This window comes from Botryllus schlosseri, chromosome 15 (genome assembly GCF_051294905.1).
Source record: "Botryllus schlosseri isolate E-star chromosome 15, Bs_hap1, whole genome shotgun sequence".
Taxonomy (NCBI): Eukaryota; Metazoa; Chordata; class Ascidiacea; order Stolidobranchia; family Styelidae; genus Botryllus; species Botryllus schlosseri.
This window is the reverse complement of record NC_137250.1, coordinates 1,291,339-1,302,640: the sequence shown is the minus strand read 5'-3', so window position 1 is coordinate 1,302,640 and position 11,302 is coordinate 1,291,339. Positions and strand designations below refer to the sequence as shown.

Sequence of the window (11,302 nt, the reverse complement as noted above, 5' to 3'; positions counted from 1 at the left end):
TTCATCTGAAAGAACTAATTTTGTCTGTTATAATACTTTATTAGACTTGTATGGCGTCTGGTATCGAGAAGTGAGATCGCAAGCAATCATTGAGTCAGTCGTGATGTCTGATTGGGAGTGTCGGCCTCTTATATCCAGCAAGTGTAATGTGCCATATTAGGCCATAAGTATCGTAGGCCCCGCGTGAAGTGTACAAATTTCGATGTTGCGCAAATACCACAAACTTTGCTTGCTTTCAGAGCCGGCAACTAAATGCAAGACAGACTTTACGCAAAAGTTGCTATTCTGAAAATTTTGTCAAGGTAATGGTTTGAAAACTTATACTTGAGCACTCGTACTTCTTGAGAATACCCAAGTAGGTTTTTTGCCTAGATGCACCACATAGTCTCAAGTCCTTATGATATTGGAGTACATCAACTTCATGATAGCTAGAGTATTAAACAGTAATATACCTAGAGTACTAACGTTTTACTTACTCGGAAATGACTACTTCTACCTTATTTTAAAGGATACCTCGTTCGAAGCGAAATTGTATGTGGTTTTGGATAACATCCGAGATGTAGGCTCACTTTGAAGGTTACTTCGTAAAACTCAATTATTGCGCAGTGAGAGTTCGCAAATTCTCGAAGTATTTTTGTTATTTTTATTGCGATAAGTCATTCTGCAGCGCGAAAATGCGTCGTAGGATATAGATGAAACTAGCACCACTCATCAAGACCGCTGAAAACAGTACGTTTCAACATTTAGTAGCAGTAAATTTCTAGTAAAGTACAAGACGTGATGATTTCCGAGTGAGTTAAAAAATATTGCAGGTATAGTTTACCTGAAAACCGAATACTCTGAAATAGAAGTAGATACAGTGTAAATAGTTAATCACTTGATTAAGTTTAGCGCAAGCAGATAAAACCTATACTTGAGTAGTACAAAATGCACGAGTACTTCGCTATCGCCTCCCTGCACGTAATAAGTGCTTTTACCGATACTCGTCGGTTTCAGTTTTAGATAGAATTCAGAAACCAAATAATTTCATAAACATAAGCTAATTTAATGAATTTACTCGAATGTACTATGCCGCGCTGATAAGATTAATTATAATATACTTATCATGTTACAGCGATTTTTCTAGCGTAGATAATCTTTAAAATGTAGTAAGCAGGCCAAATGAAGATATTCGTTGAGTTGAATAAACATAAAAAATACTGTAGACCACTTTATCGGTACTTTACAGTTTCAGTTTTAGATAAAATTTGTCCCTTTCACCTATAATTACAACTCCTCGCTATATAAACATGTTTAGAATATATTATTTCCGATGATACGAACCCGTGAAGTACTCAAGTAGCTTTTCGTAGGATATAGATGAAACTGACAACACTCACCAAGACCGCTGGTCCACTGAAAAAAGTACATTGTAGCAGTAAAGTCCTACTAAAGTACAAGAAGTAATGATTTCCCAGTTAGTTGAAAAGTAAGTATTGAAGGTATAGTTTGCTGGAAAAAGCGAAAAACTCTGAAATCGAAGTAGATGCAGTGTAAATAGGTAATCACTTCATTAAGTATAGCGCAAGCAGGCCAAACCTATACTTGAGTACTGCAAAATGTACAAGTACTTCGCTATGTTCTCCCTCCACGTAAAAAGTGACTAGGTTTTAGAGTACTTTATCGGTACTCGACAGTTTCAGTTTTAGATAAAATTTGGTAAGACTTTAAATTTTAAAGTAGTTTGAGCTTACGTTTGTATCACCTTGACAAGTAACATTATCAGACATGAAAATGATACTATCACCTAATATAGAAGTTAACACGCGTCAATGTGCTTCGGAATTCACGAGAAATTGCTTACTAAGAGAAGTATATTTTTGTATACACAATAGTGAAGAGAATCTTTAAAATGTAGTAAGCAGGCCGATGGGTATTCGTTTAGTTGTATAGGCATAAAAAACATTCCCGCGCGTCTTAGTATTAGGTGGTAGGGTTAGGAAGTGTTTTGTTTAAGAGCGCGCGGGAATGTTTTTTATGCCTATACAACTAAACGAATACCCATCGGCCTGCGTACTACATTTTAAAGATTCTCTTCACTATTGTGTATACAAGAATATACTTCTCTTAGTAAGCAATTTCTCGTGAATTCCGAAGCACATTGACGCGTGTTAACTTCTATATTAGGTGATAGTATCATTTTCATGTCTGATAATGTTACTTGTCAAGGTGATACAAACGTAAGCTCAAACTACTTTAAAATTTAAAGTCTTACCAAATTTTATCTAAAACTGAAACTGTCGAGTACCGATAAAGTACTCTAAAACCTAGTCACTTTTTACGTGGAGGGAGAACATAGCGAAGTACTTGTACATTTTGCAGTACTCAAGTATAGGTTTGGCCTGCTTGCGCTATACTTAATGAAGTGATTACCTATTTACACTGCATCTACTTCGATTTCAGAGTTTTTCGCTTTTTCCAGCAAACTATACCTTCAATACTTACTTTTCAACTAACTGGGAAATCATTACTTCTTGTACTTTAGTAGGACTTTACTGCTACAATGTACTTTTTTCAGTGGACCAGCGGTCTTGGTGAGTGTTGTCAGTTTCATCTATATCCTACGAAAAGCTACTTGAGTACTTCACGGGTTCGTATCATCGCAAATAATATATTCTAAACATGTTTATATAGCGAGGAGTTGTAATTATAGGTGAAAGGGACAAATTTTATCTAAAACTGAAACTGTAAAGTACCGATAAAGTGGTCTACAGTATTTTTTATGTATATTCAACTCAACGAATATCTTCATTTGGCCTGCTTACTACATTTTAAAGATTTTCTACGCTAGAAAAATCGCTGTAACATGATAAGTATATTATAATTAATCTTATCAGCGCGGCATAGTACATTCGAGTAAATTCATTAAATTAGCTTATGTTTATGAAATTATTTGGTTTCTGAATTCTATCTAAAACTGAAACCGACGAGTATCGGTAAAAGCACTTATTACGTGCAGGGAGGCGATAGCGAAGTACTCGTGCATTTTGTACTACTCAAGTATAGGTTTTATCTGCTTGCGCTAAACTTAATCAAGTGATTAACTATTTACACTGCATCTACTTCTATTTCAGAGTATTCGGTTTTAAGGCAAACTATACCTGCAATACTTTTTAACTCACTCGGAAATCATCACGTCTTGTACTTTACTAGAAATTTACTGCTACTAAATGTTGAAACGTACTGTTTTCAGCGGTCTTGATGAGTGGTGCTAGTTTCATCTATATCCTACGACGCATTTTCGCGCTGCAGAATGACTTATCGCAATAAAAATAACAAAAATACTTCGAGAATAAGCGAACTCTCACTGCGCAATATTTGAGTTTTACGAAGTAACCTTCAAAGTGAGCCTACATCTCGGATGTTATCCAAAACCACATACAATTTCGCTTCGAACGAGGTATCCTTTAAAATAAGGTAGAAGTAGTCATTTCCGAGTAAGTAAAACGTTAGTACTCTAGGTATATTACTGTTTAATACTCTAGCTATCATGAAGTTGATGTACTTCAATATCATAAGGACTTGAGACTATGTGGTGCATCTAGGCAAAAAACCTACTTGGGTATTCTCAAGAAGTACGAGTGCTCAAGTATAAGTTTTCAAACCATTACCTTGACAAAATTTTCAGAATAGCAACTTTTGCGTAAAGTCTGTCTTGCATTTAGTTGCCGGCTCTGAAAGCAAGCAAAGTTTGTGGTATTTGCGCAACATCGAAATTTGTACACTTCACACGGGGCCTACGATACTTATGGCCTAATATGGCACATTACACTTGCTGGATATAAGAGGCCGACACTCCCAATCAGACATCACGACTGACTCAATGATTGCTTGCGATCTCACTTCTCGATACCAGACGCCATACAAGTCTAATAAAGTATTATAACAGACAAAATTAGTTCTTTCAGATGAAACAACCCAATTAAGAGCCAAGTGACAGCGTCGCAATGTATTTAATCACCAACACACAAAAAGACAATGTAACGAGAATCCCCAACTTGGGCATGTAAAAGTATTTTACAGTATGGTAAAACGAATTCAAGCACGTGAAAATGAAATTCATTCATTTGGAACTACTCTGAAACACACACGTGGAGCTTGGCCATAGAAGTTCTGCAAGTGAAATGAATTACTGCAGTAAGCAAACTACGTCTTGCTCAACGGCCGCTTTTTAAAGTCCTTCACAGCATCTTTTCTCATATAAACGGACAACCGGTTTCAGAGTATACCCGCGTCGATCGCATCGCATCTATATCAACGGTTAACCACATGAAATAACAATATGCTCTTGTATATCGAAATGTATGCTTTGGAAATCGACGGATATTGTGTGTCCTGGTGTGTGTGTGTGTCTGTGTGTGTCCCGCTTCGTGCTTTAGCCTCCCGCAGAGTCAATATGTTGAAATTAGCAACCTCCATGACTTTGGTAACTGCTTGGTACACGGATAATGGTTGAATTTATGTCCCCGTCGCGCTAACAAATCCGGGTTACTTGTGAGTTTTCTCACACATGTTTACTATATTGTGTCACTCTTTATTGGTCAATACATATCCCACCGTTCAGTTTGAAATCGGAAACCCGAGAAAGTATTAACCGGATCCGGATATCAACTCTGAATCGACAAACCAATGAACAATATTCAAACATGTTACACCCCCGTGTTTCCATGAAAATAACAAGACATTACACATCCAGTATACTTCACGATTGTTCATAGATACCAAGTATTCGCGTAAAGGAGGTGTGTGACATTACATACATCATGGATAACATCATGGCCGGCACTACAAGCATCATGGATTACAAATTCATGTTCTGAAGTCTCATACATGCACCGACTCTGTACATTCAATGTGGGGGTAGCTGGCTTGGAGACAGAAAAACACACATATTTGACCGTAACATGGTCTTAGTATGAACCGACATGCATTCGACTTGTGGAAAAATGTGTCGCACACTATTTCACCGAGATTACAACCCTTTCACGGTTCACAACTTGATATACCAACTTCACAGGGTAGTTCGGATTCTCAGGTAGACTTGAATCGTGATCCGGATCTCGGAATATAGTAAAATCGGGGTATGTAGTTTAATTACTCACTCACTACTCTATATGTTGGTGGTGGTCATACCCTGCAAACTTTTTTTTGGTGTGAACGTAGTGTTTCACCTTACATCAGTTGGTTCAATGTATGTACCGGGTTGTGAAAACTGTCGCTGTTTTGACTATGTGTCACAATCAATACTAAATACGAGAATTCGTTACTCGTCGAAACGCCGCAGTCAGACATCGTTAACAGCGATTCCGTGTATGGCAATCTTGAGTTCAATTGCGGTTTTGTGATGTTAACCAAGCGGCTGTGTTTCTGCGGTGTGAAGACTGAATTCGTGTTGTTTCCCCGCAAGAGTGCGATGTCTATTTCACACCTAGAGCAATTATAAAACGCATCTTCGAAACTTTTGGTCTAGTTCATCCGCTTGCATTTCGAAACGGACCATCACGACAAGACTCTAACCCACCACATCCGTGGTTTCAGTTGATCATATCGAAGAATATCATGTCCATTCGTGTTACCACCCACAGATTTCGCCATCCTCACACGGTAGTGCTAAGACACAGACAAGATGCGGTGGTGGAAATATTGAAAATGAGAAAGCAGACCTTGGTGTCATTTGATTTGGATTTTACACCCGATGAACCCACCATTCGTACTGCGCATTGGGATGAGGATTCTATCATTGATGTCGAGGGAAAGGAGATGTACAGATTTGTTGGTGTCGTGAATATTCAACGAAAGTCTGGGTATATGGTTGTGCATGGTTCGCGTATTTGACTGTGGAGATATCGCTATACATAACGTGCTGTTCACCGTATCGATAGCACCAACGAATATCCGTGAAAGGGTTGTAATCTCGGTGAAATAGTGTGCGACACATTTTTCCACAAGTCGAATGCATGTCGGTTCATACTAAGACCATGTTACGGTCAAATATGTGTGTTTTTCTGTCTCCAAGTCAGCTACCCCCACATTGAATGTACAGAGTCGGTGCATGTATGATTGGTAATTCCGTTATTAAAGTTGACTATGTATAGGTACGTGCTATACGCTCCCGCAAAACAGATGCACGCAAAAAGTCGATGTGGAGCCGCGTTAGTTTTAAAGTTGTTCCATTATGAAATGCGCGAGGAAATTTGGTATGCTGCATGATCACAATGTCCTACAACTACGTACCAAGTTTCAGGGTGAGGAGTCACATATTAGCATGGTAATTCTGTTATTAAAGCTGACTATGTATATGTACACGCTACCGAAAACAGATTTAGGTAAAAGTTGCTATAGAACTGCGTTAGTTTTAAAGTTGTTCCATCATGAAATGTGCGATGAAATTTGGTATGCTGCATAATCACAATGCCCTGGAGCTCATTTAGATACGTTTTTTAATGTAGTTACACATTCTAGTTGTTTTGATGTAAGGAAAAAAGCATTCGATAACTCGATACAGCTAGTTAACACGCGTTGATGTGACTTTCCTCATTTGTATGCATAGCCTACGCGAAATTGGTTACCGAATTTTTCGATTATATTTATATTCCGTATTTTATTTAAAAATGAAACTGTTAAGTACTACTTAAAGTGTTATAAAATGTGAAAAAGTGTACAAGTAGAATTATTATTATGTCATGAATAAGTAGTTTAAGTAAAATGTCATTCGGGGACGCCCAAATGTTTTATTTTTTTCGCAATACATAAGTCTGTCTTGCATTTAGTTACCAGCTCTGAAAGCAAGCAAAGTTTGTGGTGTTTGCGCAACATCGAAATTTGTACACTTCACGCTTATCTTATGTCGAAAACATAAGTTAGTTAACAATATTTCGAGTCATGGGTATGAATAATTTTTAGAAAACCTAAATATGCCGCATCCAAACTTCGTAAATTTTTTCGATTAGTTTTTTTCGTTTCTATCTACTTTAAAAGACTCAGTGTGGAAGTTTCGAAACTTGCATGAATTGCAAGCTACATAATACAACTAGTTAACACGCGCTGATGTAACTTTCCTCATTTGTATGCATAGCCTACGCGAAATTGGTTACCGAATTTTTTTGATTAGTTTAGATTCCGAATTTTATTTAAAACTGAAACTGTTAAGTACTACTAAAGTGTTATAAAATGTGAAAAAGTGTACAAGTAGTTATTAGTATGTCATGAATAAGTAGTTAAAATTCATACGATTTTTCTTGTTGCGTTACAGGATAAAATGTAATTTTTCGCTCTTTTCTTTATTTTTTGATTTTTATTAAAATAAGTATTCATTTTACAAAAAACGTCGACTTTTGAAAATGGAAAATGCGTGAGCTCGACTAACTTTTTACGTAGTTCGAAATCGCTACTTCTATGCATTAATTCAAGTATTTGTCAGTCATCGTAACACCGCTCATATTGCGCGCTATCTATTTATTTCACAGATAACGAATTACTCCTGCTTTTATCAGAGGATACTTTTCTAGGATTTGCCTACTAACAGTACTTAGTTTAGATTAATAAAAGTATAGTGATTGAAAATAGATCACTGGATTATAGTTTACAGAAAACTCCACAATTCTATGTGACGTCCTTGCATACCAACAACCTTCGAACTATTCGCCGCCTCATAAACACTTGAGTAGGCCTACATCTGATGCGCGAGGGGAAAACATAGTTAAATTTGCATATGCATTTAGTTTCCAACTCTGAAAGCAAGCTTAGTCTATGATCATTCGCGTACCATTAGTATTCATTTTACAAAAACGTCGTGTAAAGGTAAAGTACTTGTACATTTCGGAGTACTCAAGTATCAGTTTTGTCAGCTTATTATATGCTCAGTATATTATACGTCACAAATTGTGGAGCATTTATGTGGGTGCTCCAGGGTGCTCTTCATTGAGTGTTCGTGTTGGGTGATAAGTTTAATTTGCAAAATTAGCGTGTTCAAATCAGGCCTGTCGCCAACATAGTGATGTCGCATTAGCCCTAAATACACATAATAGAATATAAAGGAAAAGTATCATCTAACGTATAATGAATGTTATCTATTTCTCGGAAGCAAGTTATTATCAAAACATAGTGGTCAAAATTATCGCAGAGCAATACCGATTTGCGTAAATTCCGTTATGCGTCTGACTACGTTACTAGGGATTATATAGTTAGTTAAGGAATTAGGAGTCCTATCTTCCCAATCGGTATGGAACAACATCAAAATCATCACAAAGCAATATCGACAAAATCTGCTTACTTTTATAACTTTATATTTTGTGAAGTAGAGAGTAGTTTAAGGTTATGTTTGTCTAACCTTGGCGAGTGCTATTGTCACACTCGATCACCATCTTCAAATCATGGCTATCTCAATGATGTTGACTAAATTTTCGGCTTCAGAACGTGTTAATTAGACCTAATCGTTTTAACGCTGGGGTTCGCGTACAGGCATCGATAGAGTTTGTATAAATAAAGCCCTGCGAATCGCACGCCTACGGCTATAGTTCGTTCGATTATTTTCACCTTGGGATTCGCGTATATGCTACTAAGCTGTTACGACTTTAGAAAATTCTACAAGACTATTCGGAACGCGCACATGCGAGTGATTTGTTTCCGTAGCTCCGAACTGGAGAATCGCTTGCCTGCGTCTAATGAAAATAAGTCGTAAAATGTGGAGGCTGCAGAGACAGTAACTATACTCAACATGCAAACATTATACAGGTAGTGGTTGTACTGCGAGCTGATAATAAGGCTTAAAATGTGGAGACCTCGGAAATCGAAACCGCGATCTGTCTGCACTCAAAATCGCATTTTATATTATTCTAGGGATTATTATTATCAAGTCGCATTTAAGTAATTAATTAGTGATGATGCATTTATCCGTGCGATATCGCAGTCTTCGTGAACATACATACTCTAACAACATCAAAATCATCACAAAGCAATATCGACTTTTGCGTGAAATCTGTTATGCGTTTTTCTACGGTAGTATGCGCAGGTGTCCAGAGGCGGACTTTCTACTATATTCGCTCCTAACATAGCAGCACCCGACGCAGCTTACATTATTGCGTTATAAGACGCCGGCGGCGTTTCACTGTCGGTTTAATTACCCTTTTCTAGTGAAATGAAAAGGAGTGAATCGTAATTACGACTTCGGAACGCGCACATGCGAGTGATTTGTTTCCGTAGCTCCGAACTTGAGAATCGCTTGCCTGCGTCTAATGAAAATAAGTTGTAAAATGTGGAGCCTGCAGAGACCGTAACTTACATAAAATCAAGTTTAAAAATATGGACGGATGAGTTATCTCTGAGCAATAGAGTAATATAACCGCCTATGGTTTAGTGGGGCATTGCTATAATGTATATCCAAACAATCGTTACAGACTCTGAATGTTACCAAGGTCATTATCACAAAAAATCATGCATCAGAAGCGCAGGGATTAGTATTATCAAGTCGCAGCGCTCAAAATCGCATTTTATAATAATTAATTAGTGATGATGTGTAGAATTTTGATATATCATCATAAAACCACACCTAGTTCAGCGTTGTTCATAATATCCGTGAAAATACAAAGTCCTAAATATACATAATAACAATATCTGGCGAATATAGCCTTGCATAGACATCACAGTTTTTGGTTATCATGACAATAACTGGTTTCCGTAAGCAAAGTGTTATTGCAGGTATAAATACGCACATAAATCAATTGAATTCAAATTCACATTCACAAAAACGTGTTATCTGAGAGCTCATATTATCCGCGAAAATATAAAGTCCTAAATACGCATAATAATATTATCCGGAGAATATAGCCTTGCATAGACATCATAGTTTTCGCACCACTGAATCACAAGGTGTCGCTATGGCGGGCAACAAAAACGGATCATAACACTACCTACGAGAAACACTCTTTCCATTTAGTTTATTTCAAACCTTTTTTGTTGCCATTGTCACATTACGCATTATAACGTATGTGTTTTAAATTGTTACGTGATACGCTATTGCGATCCCAGGCAAATTACTTTATGCGAGGTCTCACAGGGTTTCTTTCCGGTAGTGTTCAACCCGTACTGAATGAAAGAAAAAGTACAACCTTCTTTGCGTCTCTTGAATCTTTAATAAGCTGACACAATGTCTTACGAATAGAAATACGGTAAACTGAAATCAAAATACTACAATAAATACACAATCTAACCTAACCCTAACTTAAAAAGATACCAACTTTCCCGGCTCTACTCTAACTACAAATTCGCGCCAACTACTATACGAAATGTATCCAGCCGGACATGACGTCAAAGGGTTATAACTAAATGTGAATGATGCACAACTGCACAATCTAAACATAGATACTACGTCTCTAACATACGCTTCCAAATCCCTAAATCGTAAAACAAGTCAATCAGTGCCAGCGATTACTACATGACTCATCATATCTATCAACCATAATGGATGAAAAGGCATGTCTGAAAAAGAAAGCCGAAAACTGAAATTTAAAGGTTTAGAGCACTAATTATTTGTATACTGGAGTCAGGGGTAAACCCGTCGTTCTTATGACCAAAACATGAAACACTCAGTCGAGGGAGGGCGAATTTCAGAAAAACTACAAGCTTCGCTCAACATCAAGACTTAAGCTGCAGACTCTTCGGAATACAGCGGCCAAAGCTTTGTATTATCGCATATACCAGGGGTCGCCAACCTTTTTTTAGTCACGGTCCAAATTTCGAGTGTACAAGTTTTTGGCGGGCCGGAATTTTTCCTAATACTATATTTTACGCTCACGTTCACGCTCACGCTACATTGCTGCAATCTCAATCATATCAATCACAAAACGCATGTATTTACACTTCAACAACGCAGAATAAATGTAACAATTGACGCAGCTTGCTTAGTGAAAGGTTTGATGAAGCAAGTCAGATGAAGCAAGAATCAGGCGATATTCTAAATGGGCGTCCGAAATACGTGATCTTAGCTTTGCTCTTCGTGAATTTCAATGTTAAAAACTATTGTTCCCGTGCGTACGTGCTACCGAAAATCGATGCAATTTCTTTTGCATTGTTCATGCTGCGATAAACACCAATTTCAAGAACGTACTCCTTGTCAAAGTTATGCAGCGATATGCTCTTTGTACGAAATTTGTCATTCAATTCGACTGCATCGCATTTCAAAAATGCCAATTTGAAATTTTCAGCCAATGGTACTGGCGTCCACATTAAACGGAGTAGGTCTACTGAATAGTCAGAATTTATTTTG

At 37.4% G+C, this 11,302-nt stretch overlaps 1 long non-coding RNA gene across 1 annotated transcript; it reads right to left on the bottom strand.

Annotated features, from left to right (window-relative positions):
• Positions 1 to 10,146: 10,146 nt before the first annotated feature.
• Positions 10,147 to 10,633, bottom strand: LOC145456741 (uncharacterized). The gene is made up of 2 exons (XR_013920692.1): positions 10,271 to 10,633; positions 10,147 to 10,210 (listed from the first exon to the last, which is right to left on the bottom strand). It is a non-coding gene; the product is annotated as an uncharacterized LOC145456741 (long non-coding RNA).
• Positions 10,634 to 11,302: the final 669 nt, after the last annotated feature.